At 53.2% G+C, this 18,410-nt stretch overlaps 38 non-coding genes across 38 annotated transcripts; 31 read left to right on the forward strand and 7 right to left on the reverse strand.

Annotated features, from left to right (window-relative positions):
* The first annotated feature begins 970 nt into the window (after positions 1 to 970).
* Positions 971 to 1,052, forward strand: Trnas-aga (transfer RNA serine (anticodon AGA)). The gene has a single exon. It is a non-coding gene; the product is annotated as a tRNA-Ser (tRNA).
* Positions 1,053 to 1,328: 276 nt separating this feature from the next.
* Trnag-ucc (transfer RNA glycine (anticodon UCC)) lies at positions 1,329 to 1,400 on the reverse strand. The gene has a single exon. It is a non-coding gene; the product is annotated as a tRNA-Gly (tRNA).
* Positions 1,401 to 2,215: 815 nt separating this feature from the next.
* Positions 2,216 to 2,288, forward strand: Trnam-cau (transfer RNA methionine (anticodon CAU)). Its single transcript has one exon. It is a non-coding gene; the product is annotated as a tRNA-Met (tRNA).
* Positions 2,289 to 2,610: 322 nt separating this feature from the next.
* On the forward strand, positions 2,611 to 2,682 carry Trnae-uuc (transfer RNA glutamic acid (anticodon UUC)). Its single transcript has one exon. It is a non-coding gene; the product is annotated as a tRNA-Glu (tRNA).
* Positions 2,683 to 2,972: 290 nt separating this feature from the next.
* On the forward strand, positions 2,973 to 3,051 carry Trnak-uuu (transfer RNA lysine (anticodon UUU)). Its single transcript has one exon. It is a non-coding gene; the product is annotated as a tRNA-Lys (tRNA).
* Positions 3,052 to 3,190: 139 nt separating this feature from the next.
* On the forward strand, positions 3,191 to 3,272 carry Trnas-aga (transfer RNA serine (anticodon AGA)). Its single transcript has one exon. It is a non-coding gene; the product is annotated as a tRNA-Ser (tRNA).
* A 1,163-nt stretch (positions 3,273 to 4,435) lies between these two features.
* Trnam-cau (transfer RNA methionine (anticodon CAU)) lies at positions 4,436 to 4,508 on the forward strand. Its single transcript has one exon. It is a non-coding gene; the product is annotated as a tRNA-Met (tRNA).
* Positions 4,509 to 4,830: 322 nt separating this feature from the next.
* On the forward strand, positions 4,831 to 4,902 carry Trnae-uuc (transfer RNA glutamic acid (anticodon UUC)). Its single transcript has one exon. It is a non-coding gene; the product is annotated as a tRNA-Glu (tRNA).
* Positions 4,903 to 5,198: 296 nt separating this feature from the next.
* Trnak-uuu (transfer RNA lysine (anticodon UUU)) lies at positions 5,199 to 5,271 on the forward strand. Its single transcript has one exon. It is a non-coding gene; the product is annotated as a tRNA-Lys (tRNA).
* A 139-nt stretch (positions 5,272 to 5,410) lies between these two features.
* Trnas-aga (transfer RNA serine (anticodon AGA)) lies at positions 5,411 to 5,492 on the forward strand. The gene has a single exon. It is a non-coding gene; the product is annotated as a tRNA-Ser (tRNA).
* A 276-nt stretch (positions 5,493 to 5,768) lies between these two features.
* On the reverse strand, positions 5,769 to 5,840 carry Trnag-ucc (transfer RNA glycine (anticodon UCC)). The gene has a single exon. It is a non-coding gene; the product is annotated as a tRNA-Gly (tRNA).
* An 815-nt stretch (positions 5,841 to 6,655) lies between these two features.
* Trnam-cau (transfer RNA methionine (anticodon CAU)) lies at positions 6,656 to 6,728 on the forward strand. The gene has a single exon. It is a non-coding gene; the product is annotated as a tRNA-Met (tRNA).
* Positions 6,729 to 7,050: 322 nt separating this feature from the next.
* Positions 7,051 to 7,122, forward strand: Trnae-uuc (transfer RNA glutamic acid (anticodon UUC)). The gene has a single exon. It is a non-coding gene; the product is annotated as a tRNA-Glu (tRNA).
* A 290-nt stretch (positions 7,123 to 7,412) lies between these two features.
* Positions 7,413 to 7,491, forward strand: Trnak-uuu (transfer RNA lysine (anticodon UUU)). Its single transcript has one exon. It is a non-coding gene; the product is annotated as a tRNA-Lys (tRNA).
* Positions 7,492 to 7,630: 139 nt separating this feature from the next.
* On the forward strand, positions 7,631 to 7,712 carry Trnas-aga (transfer RNA serine (anticodon AGA)). The gene has a single exon. It is a non-coding gene; the product is annotated as a tRNA-Ser (tRNA).
* A 276-nt stretch (positions 7,713 to 7,988) lies between these two features.
* On the reverse strand, positions 7,989 to 8,060 carry Trnag-ucc (transfer RNA glycine (anticodon UCC)). The gene has a single exon. It is a non-coding gene; the product is annotated as a tRNA-Gly (tRNA).
* An 814-nt stretch (positions 8,061 to 8,874) lies between these two features.
* Trnam-cau (transfer RNA methionine (anticodon CAU)) lies at positions 8,875 to 8,947 on the forward strand. The gene has a single exon. It is a non-coding gene; the product is annotated as a tRNA-Met (tRNA).
* Positions 8,948 to 9,269: 322 nt separating this feature from the next.
* On the forward strand, positions 9,270 to 9,341 carry Trnae-uuc (transfer RNA glutamic acid (anticodon UUC)). Its single transcript has one exon. It is a non-coding gene; the product is annotated as a tRNA-Glu (tRNA).
* Positions 9,342 to 9,637: 296 nt separating this feature from the next.
* Positions 9,638 to 9,710, forward strand: Trnak-uuu (transfer RNA lysine (anticodon UUU)). Its single transcript has one exon. It is a non-coding gene; the product is annotated as a tRNA-Lys (tRNA).
* Positions 9,711 to 9,849: 139 nt separating this feature from the next.
* On the forward strand, positions 9,850 to 9,931 carry Trnas-aga (transfer RNA serine (anticodon AGA)). The gene has a single exon. It is a non-coding gene; the product is annotated as a tRNA-Ser (tRNA).
* A 276-nt stretch (positions 9,932 to 10,207) lies between these two features.
* On the reverse strand, positions 10,208 to 10,279 carry Trnag-ucc (transfer RNA glycine (anticodon UCC)). Its single transcript has one exon. It is a non-coding gene; the product is annotated as a tRNA-Gly (tRNA).
* Positions 10,280 to 11,094: 815 nt separating this feature from the next.
* Trnam-cau (transfer RNA methionine (anticodon CAU)) lies at positions 11,095 to 11,167 on the forward strand. The gene has a single exon. It is a non-coding gene; the product is annotated as a tRNA-Met (tRNA).
* A 322-nt stretch (positions 11,168 to 11,489) lies between these two features.
* On the forward strand, positions 11,490 to 11,561 carry Trnae-uuc (transfer RNA glutamic acid (anticodon UUC)). The gene has a single exon. It is a non-coding gene; the product is annotated as a tRNA-Glu (tRNA).
* A 290-nt stretch (positions 11,562 to 11,851) lies between these two features.
* Positions 11,852 to 11,930, forward strand: Trnak-uuu (transfer RNA lysine (anticodon UUU)). Its single transcript has one exon. It is a non-coding gene; the product is annotated as a tRNA-Lys (tRNA).
* Positions 11,931 to 12,069: 139 nt separating this feature from the next.
* On the forward strand, positions 12,070 to 12,151 carry Trnas-aga (transfer RNA serine (anticodon AGA)). Its single transcript has one exon. It is a non-coding gene; the product is annotated as a tRNA-Ser (tRNA).
* Positions 12,152 to 12,427: 276 nt separating this feature from the next.
* On the reverse strand, positions 12,428 to 12,499 carry Trnag-ucc (transfer RNA glycine (anticodon UCC)). Its single transcript has one exon. It is a non-coding gene; the product is annotated as a tRNA-Gly (tRNA).
* Positions 12,500 to 13,313: 814 nt separating this feature from the next.
* Positions 13,314 to 13,386, forward strand: Trnam-cau (transfer RNA methionine (anticodon CAU)). Its single transcript has one exon. It is a non-coding gene; the product is annotated as a tRNA-Met (tRNA).
* Positions 13,387 to 13,708: 322 nt separating this feature from the next.
* Trnae-uuc (transfer RNA glutamic acid (anticodon UUC)) lies at positions 13,709 to 13,780 on the forward strand. The gene has a single exon. It is a non-coding gene; the product is annotated as a tRNA-Glu (tRNA).
* Positions 13,781 to 14,076: 296 nt separating this feature from the next.
* Positions 14,077 to 14,149, forward strand: Trnak-uuu (transfer RNA lysine (anticodon UUU)). The gene has a single exon. It is a non-coding gene; the product is annotated as a tRNA-Lys (tRNA).
* A 139-nt stretch (positions 14,150 to 14,288) lies between these two features.
* Trnas-aga (transfer RNA serine (anticodon AGA)) lies at positions 14,289 to 14,370 on the forward strand. Its single transcript has one exon. It is a non-coding gene; the product is annotated as a tRNA-Ser (tRNA).
* Positions 14,371 to 14,646: 276 nt separating this feature from the next.
* On the reverse strand, positions 14,647 to 14,718 carry Trnag-ucc (transfer RNA glycine (anticodon UCC)). The gene has a single exon. It is a non-coding gene; the product is annotated as a tRNA-Gly (tRNA).
* Positions 14,719 to 15,532: 814 nt separating this feature from the next.
* Positions 15,533 to 15,605, forward strand: Trnam-cau (transfer RNA methionine (anticodon CAU)). The gene has a single exon. It is a non-coding gene; the product is annotated as a tRNA-Met (tRNA).
* Positions 15,606 to 15,927: 322 nt separating this feature from the next.
* Trnae-uuc (transfer RNA glutamic acid (anticodon UUC)) lies at positions 15,928 to 15,999 on the forward strand. Its single transcript has one exon. It is a non-coding gene; the product is annotated as a tRNA-Glu (tRNA).
* A 296-nt stretch (positions 16,000 to 16,295) lies between these two features.
* On the forward strand, positions 16,296 to 16,368 carry Trnak-uuu (transfer RNA lysine (anticodon UUU)). Its single transcript has one exon. It is a non-coding gene; the product is annotated as a tRNA-Lys (tRNA).
* A 139-nt stretch (positions 16,369 to 16,507) lies between these two features.
* On the forward strand, positions 16,508 to 16,589 carry Trnas-aga (transfer RNA serine (anticodon AGA)). Its single transcript has one exon. It is a non-coding gene; the product is annotated as a tRNA-Ser (tRNA).
* Positions 16,590 to 16,865: 276 nt separating this feature from the next.
* On the reverse strand, positions 16,866 to 16,937 carry Trnag-ucc (transfer RNA glycine (anticodon UCC)). The gene has a single exon. It is a non-coding gene; the product is annotated as a tRNA-Gly (tRNA).
* An 815-nt stretch (positions 16,938 to 17,752) lies between these two features.
* Positions 17,753 to 17,825, forward strand: Trnam-cau (transfer RNA methionine (anticodon CAU)). The gene has a single exon. It is a non-coding gene; the product is annotated as a tRNA-Met (tRNA).
* A 322-nt stretch (positions 17,826 to 18,147) lies between these two features.
* On the forward strand, positions 18,148 to 18,219 carry Trnae-uuc (transfer RNA glutamic acid (anticodon UUC)). The gene has a single exon. It is a non-coding gene; the product is annotated as a tRNA-Glu (tRNA).
* Positions 18,220 to 18,410: the final 191 nt, after the last annotated feature.

Raw genomic sequence — 18,410 nt, forward strand, 5'->3', positions numbered from 1 at the left:
AAAGAGCTACTTGAGCGAGGTCCTTCTCCAACATCGACCTTTAACTGCCAAGGACATTCTGGAGCACAGGAAACAATATGAGGGCAAGAACAAAATTGAACAAAAGCACACTGGAGTCAATTGGGATGTTCTGTGGGCGAACATCAGCAGCAGTGTACTTCCGTCTTTGGTCAGGTCGACATGGTATAAAACGGTTAACAACATTATCAGCACAAATGAGCGCCTGCATGCGATTGGGCTAAGCGACACAGCCCATTGTCCAGATTGTCACCAAGTGGATACTGTTCCCCACAGATATACTTGCAGTCACCGCATGCGCAATTGGCAATGGGTTCGTCAAAAAGTCGCCCTTATAACTCGGACTTCTGAAAATAACATCGACACGAACTTACTGCACAGACCAGACGTCAAATATTTTCCACCAACTAAAAATAATGCTGTCATGTGGCTGTTGGGCCAATATACAAGTCATGTCTTCAATCGGCTGACGGGCGAAGATTACAGCGAGTTTCAGTTACACATGGAAACGGAATATACTAAAATTAGAAACTATGCGGATCACCGTCGCAAGTACGGTAATATGCTTCATATTGCATTCACTAGAACAGGAATTGGATAGCTGTTCGAGCTCTGAAACCTTCACCCGTTTATGTATCAACCAAATGATCTGGCTCCAGTCCCATATTGATGCTTTTCCAATATATATAAATAAATAAATAAATAAATACATCAATAAAAAAAAAAAAAAAATAAAAAAAAAAAAGATAGCTCAGTCGGTAGAGCATTAGGCTTTTAACCTAAGGGTCCAGGGTTCGAATCCCTGTTCGTGCGAAGATTTTAACGCTTCCGTAATGGCTCGTCTCGTAGCGCTGGTAGCCCTGCCGTAATCAGTGCACCGAGTTCGTTTCCTGTCAACATTCTGCGCAGACCGTTTGCATTTTTCACGATTCGAGGGAAGCTTTAGCTACGAGCAGTCGTGGCCGAGTGGTTAAGGCGTCTGACTAGAAATCAGATTCCCTCTGGGAGCGTAGGTTCGAGTCCTACCGACTGCGTCGGTTTTTTTATTTTTTGTTTCAGAAGAGAGAGCAGAAAATTTCGCAGTTTGCCTGTCGTTCTGGTACCTCGCTACACCTCACCTCTCACAGTCGTTTATAGCGCCTGTCCTTTTGATAAGGGCGAATTCCAAGCGTCAGCTTTCGCGTCAGCCGAGCAAAGTCGGGACAAGTCGGGACATACTACAGGATGGCCTGCGTGGAGCGACGACGGAAAGAAAACGTTAATTCAACAGCACGTGGCTCACATACTCATACGCATAGATTTGCGCCCGTTGCGGTGGCCGGGAATCGAACGCGGCTCAACTGCTCGGAAGGCAACTATGCTCACCATTACACTACCACCGCACAGCCGCTGCTCGCAACGCCGCGCTGTGTCGGCTTCCCGCCCGCCGGCAGTGGCCCACGGTGATAGTAGCTGTAGGCGCTTTACGAGGTAGGAGGGTGCATTCGGGCAGCGCCTCCACGCACGCTGCGTCTTTGGGCAAGGCTCGTCGCCGCGGCCGCAACGTTACTCACACAATAGTGACGAGCGGTCGCTTTGAGGCAGTGTAGTGGGGGACTCCGCGTGTGTAGCACTTTTTTCGGTTGTATCCGACGTCGCTGGGTGGCAATCCCACTTTCCCTGCAGACAGCTGCTCGGGAATATGCTCGGGAAGCACGGACGTCATCGGACGTCCGCCCCCAACAAATGCAACTAACAAAATGAGAACAACAACTAAAAAAGTGGTAGGTTGTTCGACTACCACGCGGGCGGCCCGGCTTCGATTCCCGGCCGATGCATCGTTTTGCTGTTCTCGCTATAGTGCTGCCGCGCCGATTGCTCGCTTGAGGTGCGCCAGCCTCAGGAATGTATAGCAGGATTCGCTGTGAGAAGAACCAAACATGCAGCACGCAAGAGACCCTACTTGGACGGCCGCGTGCTGTTACTGAACTCCAGCGTCGGCCTGGCCCTACAGGCCGCTGTGTTCAGGTGCCGCAAGGGCGATGTACTATAACCTCAGGCAGTGCTGCTTTCCGTCGTTAAAAAAGCTGCGGCAGCAGTTTACTCTAGCAAGTCGGGAAAGCACGCGTAGCGACACAACAGATTCCTGAGAAAGCGCAAACTGTCTATCTCTAATATGTGAGACTTACCAAGATTCCTGGGATGATGGTTGCAACGAGCCTCGGTAGCGCAGTAGGTAGCGCGTAAGTCTCATAATCTTAAGGTCGTGAGTTCGATCCTCACCCGGGGCATTTAATTTGCTGTACATCACGGCTGAATTAACGGCGTTGCTATTGCTAGTGAACGAACTTAATTGTCGTTTGTTATCCACAAGGAGTCCACGCCTCAGCGTCACAATGTTTACTTCCCATTATGGCAAGGTACAACTTTGATCATTCTCCTCCCCTGTTATGAGTGAAATATGATGCAAACAGCAATGAATAGACAGTTTCGAGCTGTGCGCCATGCCAGTCTGCACGCGCAAAAATGCTCGCAAACAGAGAACAACACTGAGTCCGGATTCAGCACGAAATGCGAGAGGAGAGGGAGTAAATCTCACGTTTCTCGAGCAAATCCGGTGTGGTCTAGTGGCTAGGATACCTGGCTTTCACCCAGGAGGCCCGGGTTCGATTCCCGGTACCGGAAGGGAAGTTTTTGCGCACACGACCCTCCATCTTTTGGCCTTCCAACCTTCGTTTGTCGCCCTCCTTCCGGAGCTTCAACCGAACGTAATCGGGGGAAGCAGGCACAGGATGCAATTACTGTCAGCACCGGGATAAAGGGAGAAGAGGCACTGGTCCGCTGTTGGGGTGCTACCAGCGTCAGTGGGAAGTCGGTGAAGTCGCCAGTTGCGCCAGAAGCCAGCAATTACCGTAGTACGCCTACACACGCGTTCCAGTTATTCACATTGCTTGCAGTCGCTCCATGCACAACAAGCGTGAACCCGGATAGCTCAGTCGGTAGAGCATTAGGCTTTTAACCTAAGGGTCCAGGGTTCGAATCCCTGTTCGTGCGAAGATTTTAACGCTTCCGTAATGGCTCGTCTCGTAGCGCTGGTAGCCCTGCCGTAATCAGTGCACCGAGTTCGTTTCCTGTCAACATTCTGCGCAGACCGGTTGCATTTTTCACGATTCGAGGGAAGCTTTAGCTACGAGCAGTCGTGGCCGAGTGGTTAAGGCGTCTGACTAGAAATCAGATTCCCTCTGGGAGCGTAGGTTCGAGTCCTACCGACTGCGTCGGTTTTTTTATTTTTTGTTTCAGAAGAGAGAGCAGAAAATTTCGCAGTTTGCCTGTCGTTCTGGTACCTCGCTACACCTCACCTCTCACAGTCGTTTATAGCGCCTGTCCTTTTGATAAGGGCGAATTCCAAGCGTCAGCTTTCGCGTCAGCCGAGCAAAGTCGGGACAAGTCGGGACATACTACAGGATGGCCTGCGTGGAGCGACGACGGAAAGAAAACGTTAATTCAACAGCACGTGGCTCACATACTCATACGCATAGATTTGCGCCCGTTGCGGTGGCCAGGAATCGAACGCGGCTCAACTGCTCGGAAGGCAACTATGCTCACCATTACACCACCACCGCACAGCCGCTGCTCGCAACGCCGCGCTGTGTCGGCTTCCCGCCCGCCGGCAGTGGCCCACGGTGATAGTAGCTGTAGGCGCTTTACGAGGTAGGAGGGTGCATTCGGGCAGCGCCTCCACGCACGCTGCGTCTTTGGGCAAGGCTCGTCGCCGCGGCCGCAACGTTACTCACACAATAGTGACGAGCGGTCGCTTTGAGGCAGTGTAGTGGGGGACTCCGCGTGTGTAGCACTTTTTTCGGTTGTATCCGACGTCGCTGGGTGGCAATCCCACTTTCCCTGCAGACAGCTGCTCGGGAATATGCTCGGGAAGCACGGACGTCATCGGACGTCCGCCCCCAACAAATGCAACTAACAAAATGAGAACAACAACTAAAAAAGTGGTAGGTTGTTCGACTACCACGCGGGCGGCCCGGCTTCGATTCCCGGCCGATGCATCGTTTTGCTGTTCTCGCTATAGTGCTGCCGCGCCGATTGCTCGCTTGAGGTGCGCCAGCCTCAGGAATGTATAGCAGGATTCGCTGTGAGAAGAACCAAACATGCAGCACGCAAGAGACCCTACTTGGACGGCCGCGTGCTGTTACTGAACTCCAGCGTCGGCCTGGCCCTACAGGCCGCTGTGTTCAGGTGCCGCAAGGGCGATGTACTATAACCTCAGGCAGTGCTGCTTTACGTCGTTAAAAAAGCTGCGGCAGCAGTTTACTCTAGCAAGTCGGGAAAGCACGCGTAGCGACACAACAGATTCCTGAGAAAGCGCAAACTGTCTATCTCTAATATGTGAGACTTACCAAGATTCCTGGGATGATGGTTGCAACGAGCCTCGGTAGCGCAGTAGGTAGCGCGTAAGTCTCATAATCTTAAGGTCGTGAGTTCGATCCTCACCCGGGGCATTTAATTTGCTGTACATCACGGCTGAATTAACGGCGTTGCTATTGCTAGTGAACGAACTTAATTGTCGTTTGTTATCCACAAGGAGTCCACGCCTCAGCGTCACAATGTTTACTTCCCATTATGGCAAGGTACAACTTTGATCATTCTCCTCCCCTGTTATGAGTGAAATATGATGCAAACAGCAATGAATAGACAGTTTCGAGCTGTGCGCCATGCCAGTCTGCACGCGCAAAAATGCTCGCAAACAGAGAACAACACTGAGTCCGGATTCAGCACGAAATGCGAGAGGAGAGGGAGTAAATCTCACGTTTCTCGAGCAAATCCGGTGTGGTCTAGTGGCTAGGATACCTGGCTTTCACCCAGGAGGCCCGGGTTCGATTCCCGGTACCGGAAGGGAAGTTTTTGCGCACACGACCCTCCATCTTTTGGCCTTCCAACCTTCGTTTGTCGCCCTCCTTCCGGAGCTTCAACCGAACGTAATTGGGGGAAGCAGGCACAGGATGCAATTACTGTCAGCACCGGGATAAAGGGAGAAGAGGCACTGGTCCGCTGTTGGGGTGCTACCAGCGTCAGTGGGAAGTCGGTGAAGTCGCCAGTTGCGCCAGAAGCCAGCAATTACCGTAGTACGCCTACACACGCGTTCCAGTTATTCACATTGCTTGCAGTCGCTCCATGCACAACAAGCGTGAGCCCGGATAGCTCAGTCGGTAGAGCATTAGGCTTTTAACCTAAGGGTCCAGGGTTCGAATCCCTGTTCGTGCGAAGATTTTAACGCTTCCGTAATGGCTCGTCTCGTAGCGCTGGTAGCCCTGCCGTAATCAGTGCACCGAGTTCGTTTCCTGTCAACATTCTGCGCAGACCGGTTGCATTTTTCACGATTCGAGGGAAGCTTTAGCTACGAGCAGTCGTGGCCGAGTGGTTAAGGCGTCTGACTAGAAATCAGATTCCCTCTGGGAGCGTAGGTTCGAGTCCTACCGACTGCGTCGGTTTTTTTATTTTTTGTTTCAGAAGAGAGAGCAGAAAATTTCGCAGTTTGCCTGTCGTTCTGGTACCTCGCTACACCTCACCTCTCACAGTCGTTTATAGCGCCTGTCCTTTTGATAAGGGCGAATTCCAAGCGTCAGCTTTCGCGTCAGCCGAGCAAAGTCGGGACAAGTCGGGACATACTACAGGATGGCCTGCGTGGAGCGACGACGGAAAGAAAACGTTAATTCAACAGCACGTGGCTCACATACTCATACGCATAGATTTGCGCCCGTTGCGGTGGCCGGGAATCGAACGCGGCTCAACTGCTCGGAAGGCAACTATGCTCACCATTACACTACCACCGCACAGCCGCTGCTCGCAACGCCGCGCTGTGTCGGCTTCCCGCCCGCCGGCAGTGGCCCACGGTGATAGTAGCTGTAGGCGCTTTACGAGGTAGGAGGGTGCATTCGGGCAGCGCCTCCACGCACGCTGCGTCTTTGGGCAAGGCTCGTCGCCGCGGCCGCAACGTTACTCACACAATAGTGACGAGCGGTCGCTTTGAGGCAGTGTAGTGGGGGACTCCGCGTGTGTAGCACTTTTTTCGGTTGTATCCGACGTCGCTGGGTGGCAATCCCACTTTCCCTGCAGACAGCTGCTCGGGAATATGCTCGGGAAGCACGGACGTCATCGGACGTCCGCCCCCAACAAATGCAACTAACAAAATGAGAACAACAACTAAAAAAGTGGTAGGTTGTTCGACTACCACGCGGGCGGCCCGGCTTCGATTCCCGGCCGATGCATCGTTTTGCTGTTCTCGCTATAGTGCTGCCGCGCCGATTGCTCGCTTGAGGTGCGCCAGCCTCAGGAATGTATAGCAGGATTCGCTGTGAGAAGAACCAAACATGCAGCACGCAAGAGACCCTACTTGGACGGCCGCGTGCTGTTACTGAACTCCAGCGTCGGCCTGGCCCTACAGGCCGCTGTGTTCAGGTGCCGCAAGGGCGATGTACTATAACCTCAGGCAGTGCTGCTTTCCGTCGTTAAAAAAGCTGCGGCAGCAGTTTACTCTAGCAAGTCGGGAAAGCACGCGTAGCGACACAACAGATTCCTGAGAAAGCGCAAACTGTCTATCTCTAATATGTGAGACTTACCAAGATTCCTGGGATGATGGTTGCAACGAGCCTCGGTAGCGCAGTAGGTAGCGCGTAAGTCTCATAATCTTAAGGTCGTGAGTTCGATCCTCACCCGGGGCATTTAATTTGCTGTACATCACGGCTGAATTAACGGCGTTGCTATTGCTAGTGAACGAACTTAATTGTCGTTTGTTATCCACAAGGAGTCCACGCCTCAGCGTCACAATGTTTACTTCCCATTATGGCAAGGTACAACTTTGATCATTCTCCTCCCCTGTTATGAGTGAAATATGATGCAAACAGCAATGAATAGACAGTTTCGAGCTGTGCGCCATGCCAGTCTGCACGCGCAAAAATGCTCGCAAACAGAGAACAACACTGAGTCCGGATTCAGCACGAAATGCGAGAGGAGAGGGAGTAAATCTCACGTTTCTCGAGCAAATCCGGTGTGGTCTAGTGGCTAGGATACCTGGCTTTCACCCAGGAGGCCCGGGTTCGATTCCCGGTACCGGAAGGGAAGTTTTTGCGCACACGACCCTCCATCTTTTGGCCTTCCAACCTTCGTTTGTCGCCCTCCTTCCGGAGCTTCAACCGAACGTAATCGGGGGAAGCAGGCACAGGATGCAATTACTGTCAGCACCGGGATAAAGGGAGAAGAGGCACTGGTCCGCTGTTGGGGTGCTACCAGCGTCAGTGGGAAGTCGGTGAAGTCGCCAGTTGCGCCAGAAGCCAGCAATTACCGTAGTACGCCTACACACGCGTTCCAGTTATTCACATTGCTTGCAGTCGCTCCATGCACAACAAGCGTGAACCCGGATAGCTCAGTCGGTAGAGCATTAGGCTTTTAACCTAAGGGTCCAGGGTTCGAATCCCTGTTCGTGCGAAGATTTTAACGCTTCCGTAATGGCTCGTCTCGTAGCGCTGGTAGCCCTGCCGTAATCAGTGCACCGAGTTCGTTTCCTGTCAACATTCTGCGCAGACCGGTTGCATTTTTCACGATTCGAGGGAAGCTTTAGCTACGAGCAGTCGTGGCCGAGTGGTTAAGGCGTCTGACTAGAAATCAGATTCCCTCTGGGAGCGTAGGTTCGAGTCCTACCGACTGCGTCGGTTTTTTTATTTTTTGTTTCAGAAGAGAGAGCAGAAAATTTCGCAGTTTGCCTGTCGTTCTGGTACCTCGCTAAACCTCACCTCTCACAGTCGTTTATAGCGCCTGTCCTTTTGATAAGGGCGAATTCCAAGCGTCAGCTTTCGCGTCAGCCGAGCAAAGTCGGGACAAGTCGGGACATACTACAGGATGGCCTGCGTGGAGCGACGACGGAAAGAAAACGTTAATTCAACAGCACGTGGCTCACATACTCATACGCATAGATTTGCGCCCGTTGCGGTGGCCGGGAATCGAACGCGGCTCAACTGCTCGGAAGGCAACTATGCTCACCATTACACTACCACCGCACAGCCGCTGCTCGCAACGCCGCGCTGTGTCGGCTTCCCGCCCGCCGGCAGTGGCCCACGGTGATAGTAGCTGTAGGCGCTTTACGAGGTAGGAGGTGCATTCGGGCAGCGCCTCCACGCACGCTGCGTCTTTGGGCAAGGCTCGTCGCCGCGGCCGCAACGTTACTCACACAATAGTGACGAGCGGTCGCTTTGAGGCAGTGTAGTGGGGGACTCCGCGTGTGTAGCACTTTTTTCGGTTGTATCCGACGTCGCTGGGTGGCAATCCCACTTTCCCTGCAGACAGCTGCTCGGGAATATGCTCGGGAAGCACGGACGTCATCGGACGTCCGCCCCCAACAAATGCAACTAACAAAATGAGAACAACAACTAAAAAAGTGGTAGGTTGTTCGACTACCACGCGGGCGGCCCGGCTTCGATTCCCGGCCGATGCATCGTTTTGCTGTTCTCGCTATAGTGCTGCCGCGCCGATTGCTCGCTTGAGGTGCGCCAGCCTCAGGAATGTATAGCAGGATTCGCTGTGAGAAGAACCAAACATGCAGCACGCAAGAGACCCTACTTGGACGGCCGCGTGCTGTTACTGAACTCCAGCGTCGGCCTGGCCCTACAGGCCGCTGTGTTCAGGTGCCGCAAGGGCGATGTACTATAACCTCAGGCAGTGCTGCTTTCCGTCGTTAAAAAAGCTGCGGCAGCAGTTTACTCTAGCAAGTCGGGAAAGCACGCGTAGCGACACAACAGATTCCTGAGAAAGCGCAAACTGTCTATCTCTAATATGTGAGACTTACCAAGATTCCTGGGATGATGGTTGCAACGAGCCTCGGTAGCGCAGTAGGTAGCGCGTAAGTCTCATAATCTTAAGGTCGTGAGTTCGATCCTCACCCGGGGCATTTAATTTGCTGTACATCACGGCTGAATTAACGGCGTTGCTATTGCTAGTGAACGAACTTAATTGTCGTTTGTTATCCACAAGGAGTCCACGCCTCAGCGTCACAATGTTTACTTCCCATTATGGCAAGGTACAACTTTGATCATTCTCCTCCCCTGTTATGAGTGAAATATGATGCAAACAGCAATGAATAGACAGTTTCGAGCTGTGCGCCATGCCAGTCTGCACGCGCAAAAATGCTCGCAAACAGAGAACAACACTGAGTCCGGATTCAGCACGAAATGCGAGAGGAGAGGGAGTAAATCTCACGTTTCTCGAGCAAATCCGGTGTGGTCTAGTGGCTAGGATACCTGGCTTTCACCCAGGAGGCCCGGGTTCGATTCCCGGTACCGGAAGGGAAGTTTTTGCGCACACGACCCTCCATCTTTTGGCCTTCCAACCTTCGTTTGTCGCCCTCCTTCCGGAGCTTCAACCGAACGTAATTGGGGGAAGCAGGCACAGGATGCAATTACTGTCAGCACCGGGATAAAGGGAGAAGAGGCACTGGTCCGCTGTTGGGGTGCTACCAGCGTCAGTGGGAAGTCGGTGAAGTCGCCAGTTGCGCCAGAAGCCAGCAATTACCGTAGTACGCCTACACACGCGTTCCAGTTATTCACATTGCTTGCAGTCGCTCCATGCACAACAAGCGTGAGCCCGGATAGCTCAGTCGGTAGAGCATTAGGCTTTTAACCTAAGGGTCCAGGGTTCGAATCCCTGTTCGTGCGAAGATTTTAACGCTTCCGTAATGGCTCGTCTCGTAGCGCTGGTAGCCCTGCCGTAATCAGTGCACCGAGTTCGTTTCCTGTCAACATTCTGCGCAGACCGGTTGCATTTTTCACGATTCGAGGGAAGCTTTAGCTACGAGCAGTCGTGGCCGAGTGGTTAAGGCGTCTGACTAGAAATCAGATTCCCTCTGGGAGCGTAGGTTCGAGTCCTACCGACTGCGTCGGTTTTTTTATTTTTTGTTTCAGAAGAGAGAGCAGAAAATTTCGCAGTTTGCCTGTCGTTCTGGTACCTCGCTACACCTCACCTCTCACAGTCGTTTATAGCGCCTGTCCTTTTGATAAGGGCGAATTCCAAGCGTCAGCTTTCGCGTCAGCCGAGCAAAGTCGGGACAAGTCGGGACATACTACAGGATGGCCTGCGTGGAGCGACGACGGAAAGAAAACGTTAATTCAACAGCACGTGGCTCACATACTCATACGCATAGATTTGCGCCCGTTGCGGTGGCCGGGAATCGAACGCGGCTCAACTGCTCGGAAGGCAACTATGCTCACCATTACACTACCACCGCACAGCCGCTGCTCGCAACGCCGCGCTGTGTCGGCTTCCCGCCCGCCGGCAGTGGCCCACGGTGATAGTAGCTGTAGGCGCTTTACGAGGTAGGAGGGTGCATTCGGGCAGCGCCTCCACGCACGCTGCGTCTTTGGGCAAGGCTCGTCGCCGCGGCCGCAACGTTACTCACACAATAGTGACGAGCGGTCGCTTTGAGGCAGTGTAGTGGGGGACTCCGCGTGTGTAGCACTTTTTTCGGTTGTATCCGACGTCGCTGGGTGGCAATCCCACTTTCCCTGCAGACAGCTGCTCGGGAATATGCTCGGGAAGCACGGACGTCATCGGACGTCCGCCCCCAACAAATGCAACTAACAAAATGAGAACAACAACTAAAAAAGTGGTAGGTTGTTCGACTACCACGCGGGCGGCCCGGCTTCGATTCCCGGCCGATGCATCGTTTTGCTGTTCTCGCTATAGTGCTGCCGCGCCGATTGCTCGCTTGAGGTGCGCCAGCCTCAGGAATGTATAGCAGGATTCGCTGTGAGAAGAACCAAACATGCAGCACGCAAGAGACCCTACTTGGACGGCCGCGTGCTGTTACTGAACTCCAGCGTCGGCCTGGCCCTACAGGCCGCTGTGTTCAGGTGCCGCAAGGGCGATGTACTATAACCTCAGGCAGTGCTGCTTTCCGTCGTTAAAAAAGCTGCGGCAGCAGTTTACTCTAGCAAGTCGGGAAAGCACGCGTAGCGACACAACAGATTCCTGAGAAAGCGCAAACTGTCTATCTCTAATATGTGAGACTTACCAAGATTCCTGGGATGATGGTTGCAACGAGCCTCGGTAGCGCAGTAGGTAGCGCGTAAGTCTCATAATCTTAAGGTCGTGAGTTCGATCCTCACCCGGGGCATTTAATTTGCTGTACATCACGGCTGAATTAACGGCGTTGCTATTGCTAGTGAACGAACTTAATTGTCGTTTGTTATCCACAAGGAGTCCACGCCTCAGCGTCACAATGTTTACTTCCCATTATGGCAAGGTACAACTTTGATCATTCTCCTCCCCTGTTATGAGTGAAATATGATGCAAACAGCAATGAATAGACAGTTTCGAGCTGTGCGCCATGCCAGTCTGCACGCGCAAAAATGCTCGCAAACAGAGAACAACACTGAGTCCGGATTCAGCACGAAATGCGAGAGGAGAGGGAGTAAATCTCACGTTTCTCGAGCAAATCCGGTGTGGTCTAGTGGCTAGGATACCTGGCTTTCACCCAGGAGGCCCGGGTTCGATTCCCGGTACCGGAAGGGAAGTTTTTGCGCACACGACCCTCCATCTTTTGGCCTTCCAACCTTCGTTTGTCGCCCTCCTTCCGGAGCTTCAACCGAACGTAATCGGGGGAAGCAGGCACAGGATGCAATTACTGTCAGCACCGGGATAAAGGGAGAAGAGGCACTGGTCCGCTGTTGGGGTGCTACCAGCGTCAGTGGGAAGTCGGTGAAGTCGCCAGTTGCGCCAGAAGCCAGCAATTACCGTAGTACGCCTACACACGCGTTCCAGTTATTCACATTGCTTGCAGTCGCTCCATGCACAACAAGCGTGAACCCGGATAGCTCAGTCGGTAGAGCATTAGGCTTTTAACCTAAGGGTCCAGGGTTCGAATCCCTGTTCGTGCGAAGATTTTAACGCTTCCGTAATGGCTCGTCTCGTAGCGCTGGTAGCCCTGCCGTAATCAGTGCACCGAGTTCGTTTCCTGTCAACATTCTGCGCAGACCGGTTGCATTTTTCACGATTCGAGGGAAGCTTTAGCTACGAGCAGTCGTGGCCGAGTGGTTAAGGCGTCTGACTAGAAATCAGATTCCCTCTGGGAGCGTAGGTTCGAGTCCTACCGACTGCGTCGGTTTTTTTATTTTTTGTTTCAGAAGAGAGAGCAGAAAATTTCGCAGTTTGCCTGTCGTTCTGGTACCTCGCTAAACCTCACCTCTCACAGTCGTTTATAGCGCCTGTCCTTTTGATAAGGGCGAATTCCAAGCGTCAGCTTTCGCGTCAGCCGAGCAAAGTCGGGACAAGTCGGGACATACTACAGGATGGCCTGCGTGGAGCGACGACGGAAAGAAAACGTTAATTCAACAGCACGTGGCTCACATACTCATACGCATAGATTTGCGCCCGTTGCGGTGGCCGGGAATCGAACGCGGCTCAACTGCTCGGAAGGCAACTATGCTCACCATTACACTACCACCGCACAGCCGCTGCTCGCAACGCCGCGCTGTGTCGGCTTCCCGCCCGCCGGCAGTGGCCCACGGTGATAGTAGCTGTAGGCGCTTTACGAGGTAGGAGGTGCATTCGGGCAGCGCCTCCACGCACGCTGCGTCTTTGGGCAAGGCTCGTCGCCGCGGCCGCAACGTTACTCACACAATAGTGACGAGCGGTCGCTTTGAGGCAGTGTAGTGGGGGACTCCGCGTGTGTAGCACTTTTTTCGGTTGTATCCGACGTCGCTGGGTGGCAATCCCACTTTCCCTGCAGACAGCTGCTCGGGAATATGCTCGGGAAGCACGGACGTCATCGGACGTCCGCCCCCAACAAATGCAACTAACAAAATGAGAACAACAACTAAAAAAGTGGTAGGTTGTTCGACTACCACGCGGGCGGCCCGGCTTCGATTCCCGGCCGATGCATCGTTTTGCTGTTCTCGCTATAGTGCTGCCGCGCCGATTGCTCGCTTGAGGTGCGCCAGCCTCAGGAATGTATAGCAGGATTCGCTGTGAGAAGAACCAAACATGCAGCACGCAAGAGACCCTACTTGGACGGCCGCGTGCTGTTACTGAACTCCAGCGTCGGCCTGGCCCTACAGGCCGCTGTGTTCAGGTGCCGCAAGGGCGATGTACTATAACCTCAGGCAGTGCTGCTTTCCGTCGTTAAAAAAGCTGCGGCAGCAGTTTACTCTAGCAAGTCGGGAAAGCACGCGTAGCGACACAACAGATTCCTGAGAAAGCGCAAACTGTCTATCTCTAATATGTGAGACTTACCAAGATTCCTGGGATGATGGTTGCAACGAGCCTCGGTAGCGCAGTAGGTAGCGCGTAAGTCTCATAATCTTAAGGTCGTGAGTTCGATCCTCACCCGGGGCATTTAATTTGCTGTACATCACGGCTGAATTAACGGCGTTGCTATTGCTAGTGAACGAACTTAATTGTCGTTTGTTATCCACAAGGAGTCCACGCCTCAGCGTCACAATGTTTACTTCCCATTATGGCAAGGTACAACTTTGATCATTCTCCTCCCCTGTTATGAGTGAAATATGATGCAAACAGCAATGAATAGACAGTTTCGAGCTGTGCGCCATGCCAGTCTGCACGCGCAAAAATGCTCGCAAACAGAGAACAACACTGAGTCCGGATTCAGCACGAAATGCGAGAGGAGAGGGAGTAAATCTCACGTTTCTCGAGCAAATCCGGTGTGGTCTAGTGGCTAGGATACCTGGCTTTCACCCAGGAGGCCCGGGTTCGATTCCCGGTACCGGAAGGGAAGTTTTTGCGCACACGACCCTCCATCTTTTGGCCTTCCAACCTTCGTTTGTCGCCCTCCTTCCGGAGCTTCAACCGAACGTAATTGGGGGAAGCAGGCACAGGATGCAATTACTGTCAGCACCGGGATAAAGGGAGAAGAGGCACTGGTCCGCTGTTGGGGTGCTACCAGCGTCAGTGGGAAGTCGGTGAAGTCGCCAGTTGCGCCAGAAGCCAGCAATTACCGTAGTACGCCTACACACGCGTTCCAGTTATTCACATTGCTTGCAGTCGCTCCATGCACAACAAGCGTGAGCCCGGATAGCTCAGTCGGTAGAGCATTAGGCTTTTAACCTAAGGGTCCAGGGTTCGAATCCCTGTTCGTGCGAAGATTTTAACGCTTCCGTAATGGCTCGTCTCGTAGCGCTGGTAGCCCTGCCGTAATCAGTGCACCGAGTTCGTTTCCTGTCAACATTCTGCGCAGACCGGTTGCATTTTTCACGATTCGAGGGAAGCTTTAGCTACGAGCAGTCGTGGCCGAGTGGTTAAGGCGTCTGACTAGAAATCAGATTCCCTCTGGGAGCGTAGGTTCGAGTCCTACCGACTGCGTCGGTTTTTTTATTTTTTGTTTCAGAAGAGAGAGCAGAAAATTTCGCAGTTTGCCTGTCGTTCTGGTACCTCGCTACACCTCACCTCTCACAGTCGTTTATAGCGCCTGTCCTTTTGATAAGGGCGAATTCCAAGCGTCAGCTTTCGCGTCAGCCGAGCAAAGTCGGGACAAGTCGGGACATACTACAGGATGGCCTGCGTGGAGCGACGACGGAAAGAAAACGTTAATTCAACAGCACGTGGCTCACATACTCATACGCATAGATTTGCGCCCGTTGCGGTGGCCGGGAATCGAACGCGGCTCAACTGCTCGGAAGGCAACTATGCTCACCATTACACTACCACCGCACAGCCGCTGCTCGCAACGCCGCGCTGTGTCGGCTTCCCGCCCGCCGGCAGTGGCCCACGGTGATAGTAGCTGTAGGCGCTTTACGAGGTAGGAGGTGCATTCGGGCAGCGCCTCCACGCACGCTGCGTCTTTGGGCAAGGCTCGTCGCCGCGGCCGCAACGTTACTCACACAATAGTGACGAGCGGTCGCTTTGAGGCAGTGTAGTGGGGGACTCCGCGTGTGTAGCACTTTTTTCGGTTGTATCCGACGTCGCTGGGTGGCAATCCCACTTTCCCTGCAGACAGCTGCTCGGGAATATGCTCGGGAAGCACGGACGTCATCGGACGTCCGCCCCCAACAAATGCAACTAACAAAATGAGAACAACAACTAAAAAAGTGGTAGGTTGTTCGACTACCACGCGGGCGGCCCGGCTTCGATTCCCGGCCGATGCATCGTTTTGCTGTTCTCGCTATAGTGCTGCCGCGCCGATTGCTCGCTTGAGGTGCGCCAGCCTCAGGAATGTATAGCAGGATTCGCTGTGAGAAGAACCAAACATGCAGCACGCAAGAGACCCTACTTGGACGGCCGCGTGCTGTTACTGAACTCCAGCGTCGGCCTGGCCCTACAGGCCGCTGTGTTCAGGTGCCGCAAGGGCGATGTACTATAACCTCAGGCAGTGCTGCTTTCCGTCGTTAAAAAAGCTGCGGCAGCAGTTTACTCTAGCAAGTCGGGAAAGCACGCGTAGCGACACAACAGATTCCTGAGAAAGCGCAAACTGTCTATCTCTAATATGTGAGACTTACCAAGATTCCTGGGATGATGGTTGCAACGAGCCTCGGTAGCGCAGTAGGTAGCGCGTAAGTCTCATAATCTTAAGGTCGTGAGTTCGATCCTCACCCGGGGCATTTAATTTGCTGTACATCACGGCTGAATTAACGGCGTTGCTATTGCTAGTGAACGAACTTAATTGTCGTTTGTTATCCACAAGGAGTCCACGCCTCAGCGTCACAATGTTTACTTCCCATTATGGCAAGGTACAACTTTGATCATTCTCCTCCCCTGTTATGAGTGAAATATGATGCAAACAGCAATGAATAGACAGTTTCGAGCTGTGCGCCATGCCAGTCTGCACGCGCAAAAATGCTCGCAAACAGAGAACAACACTGAGTCCGGATTCAGCACGAAATGCGAGAGGAGAGGGAGTAAATCTCACGTTTCTCGAGCAAATCCGGTGTGGTCTAGTGGCTAGGATACCTGGCTTTCACCCAGGAGGCCCGGGTTCGATTCCCGGTACCGGAAGGGAAGTTTTTGCGCACACGACCCTCCATCTTTTGGCCTTCCAACCTTCGTTTGTCGCCCTCCTTCCGGAGCTTCAACCGAACGTAATTGGGGGAAGCAGGCACAGGATGCAATTACTGTCAGCACCGGGATAAAGGGAGAAGAGGCACTGGTCCGCTGTTGGGGTGCTACCAGCGTCAGTGGGAAGTCGGTGAAGTCGCCAGTTGCGCCAGAAGCCAGCAATTACCGTAGTACGCCTACACACGCGTTCCAGTTATTCACATTGCTTGCAGTCGCTCCATGCACAACAAGCGTGAGCCCGGATAGCTCAGTCGGTAGAGCATTAGGCTTTTAACCTAAGGGTCCAGGGTTCGAATCCCTGTTCGTGCGAAGATTTTAACGCTTCCGTAATGGCTCGTCTCGTAGCGCTGGTAGCCCTGCCGTAATCAGTGCACCGAGTTCGTTTCCTGTCAACATTCTGCGCAGACCGGTTGCATTTTTCACGATTCGAGGGAAGCTTTAGCTACGAGCAGTCGTGGCCGAGTGGTTAAGGCGTCTGACTAGAAATCAGATTCCCTCTGGGAGCGTAGGTTCGAGTCCTACCGACTGCGTCGGTTTTTTTATTTTTTGTTTCAGAAGAGAGAGCAGAAAATTTCGCAGTTTGCCTGTCGTTCTGGTACCTCGCTACACCTCACCTCTCACAGTCGTTTATAGCGCCTGTCCTTTTGATAAGGGCGAATTCCAAGCGTCAGCTTTCGCGTCAGCCGAGCAAAGTCGGGACAAGTCGGGACATACTACAGGATGGCCTGCGTGGAGCGACGACGGAAAGAAAACGTTAATTCAACAGCACGTGGCTCACATACTCATACGCATAGATTTGCGCCCGTTGCGGTGGCCGGGAATCGAACGCGGCTCAACTGCTCGGAAGGCAACTATGCTCACCATTACACTACCACCGCACAGCCGCTGCTCGCAACGCCGCGCTGTGTCGGCTTCCCGCCCGCCGGCAGTGGCCCACGGTGATAGTAGCTGTAGGCGCTTTACGAGGTAGGAGGGTGCATTCGGGCAGCGCCTCCACGCACGCTGCGTCTTTGGGCAAGGCTCGTCGCCGCGGCCGCAACGTTACTCACACAATAGTGACGAGCGGTCGCTTTGAGGCAGTGTAGTGGGGGACTCCGCGTGTGTAGCACTTTTTTCGGTTGTATCCGACGTCGCTGGGTGGCAATCCCACTTTCCCTGCAGACAGCTGCTCGGGAATATGCTCGGGAAGCACGGACGTCATCGGACGTCCGCCCCCAACAAATGCAACTAACAAAATGAGAACAACAACTAAAAAAGTGGTAGGTTGTTCGACTACCACGCGGGCGGCCCGGCTTCGATTCCCGGCCGATGCATCGTTTTGCTGTTCTCGCTATAGTGCTGCCGCGCCGATTGCTCGCTTGAGGTGCGCCAGCCTCAGGAATGTATAGCAGGATTCGCTGTGAGAAGAACCAAACATGCAGCACGCAAGAGACCCTACTTGGACGGCCGCGTGCTGTTACTGAACTCCAGCGTCGGCCTGGCCCTACAGGCCGCTGTGTTCAGGTGCCGCAAGGGCGATGTACTATAACCTCAGGCAGTGCTGCTTTCCGTCGTTAAAAAAGCTGCGGCAGCAGTTTACTCTAGCAAGTCGGGAAAGCACGCGTAGCGACACAACAGATTCCTGAGAAAGCGCAAACTGTCTATCTCTAATATGTGAGACTTACCAAGATTCCTGGGATGATGGTTGCAACGAGCCTCGGTAGCGCAGTAGGTAGCGCGTAAGTCTCATAATCTTAAGGTCGTGAGTTCGATCCTCACCCGGGGCATTTAATTTGCTGTACATCACGGCTGAATTAACGGCGTTGCTATTGCTAGTGAACGAACTTAATTGTCGTTTGTTATCCACAAGGAGTCCACGCCTCAGCGTCACAATGTTTACTTCCCATTATGGCAAGGTACAACTTTGATCATTCTCCTCCCCTGTTATGAGTGAAATATGATGCAAACAGCAATGAATAGACAGTTTCGAGCTGTGCGCCATGCCAGTCTGCACGCGCAAAAATGCTCGCAAACAGAGAACAACACTGAGTCCGGATTCAGCACGAAATGCGAGAGGAGAGGGAGTAAATCTCACGTTTCTCGAGCAAATCCGGTGTGGTCTAGTGGCTAGGATACCTGGCTTTCACCCAGGAGGCCCGGGTTCGATTCCCGGTACCGGAAGGGAAGTTTTTGCGCACACGACCCTCCATCTTTTGGCCTTCCAACCTTCGTTTGTCGCCCTCCTTCCGGAGCTTCAACCGAACGTAATCGGGGGAAGCAGGCACAGGATGCAATTACTGTCAGCACCGGGATAAAGGGAGAAGAGGCACTGGTCCGCTGTTGGGGTGCTACCAGCGTCAGTGGGAAGTCGG

The sequence above is a fragment of the Schistocerca cancellata genome, unplaced genomic scaffold (genome assembly GCF_023864275.1).
Source record: "Schistocerca cancellata isolate TAMUIC-IGC-003103 unplaced genomic scaffold, iqSchCanc2.1 HiC_scaffold_638, whole genome shotgun sequence".
Taxonomy (NCBI): domain Eukaryota; kingdom Metazoa; phylum Arthropoda; class Insecta; order Orthoptera; family Acrididae; genus Schistocerca; species Schistocerca cancellata.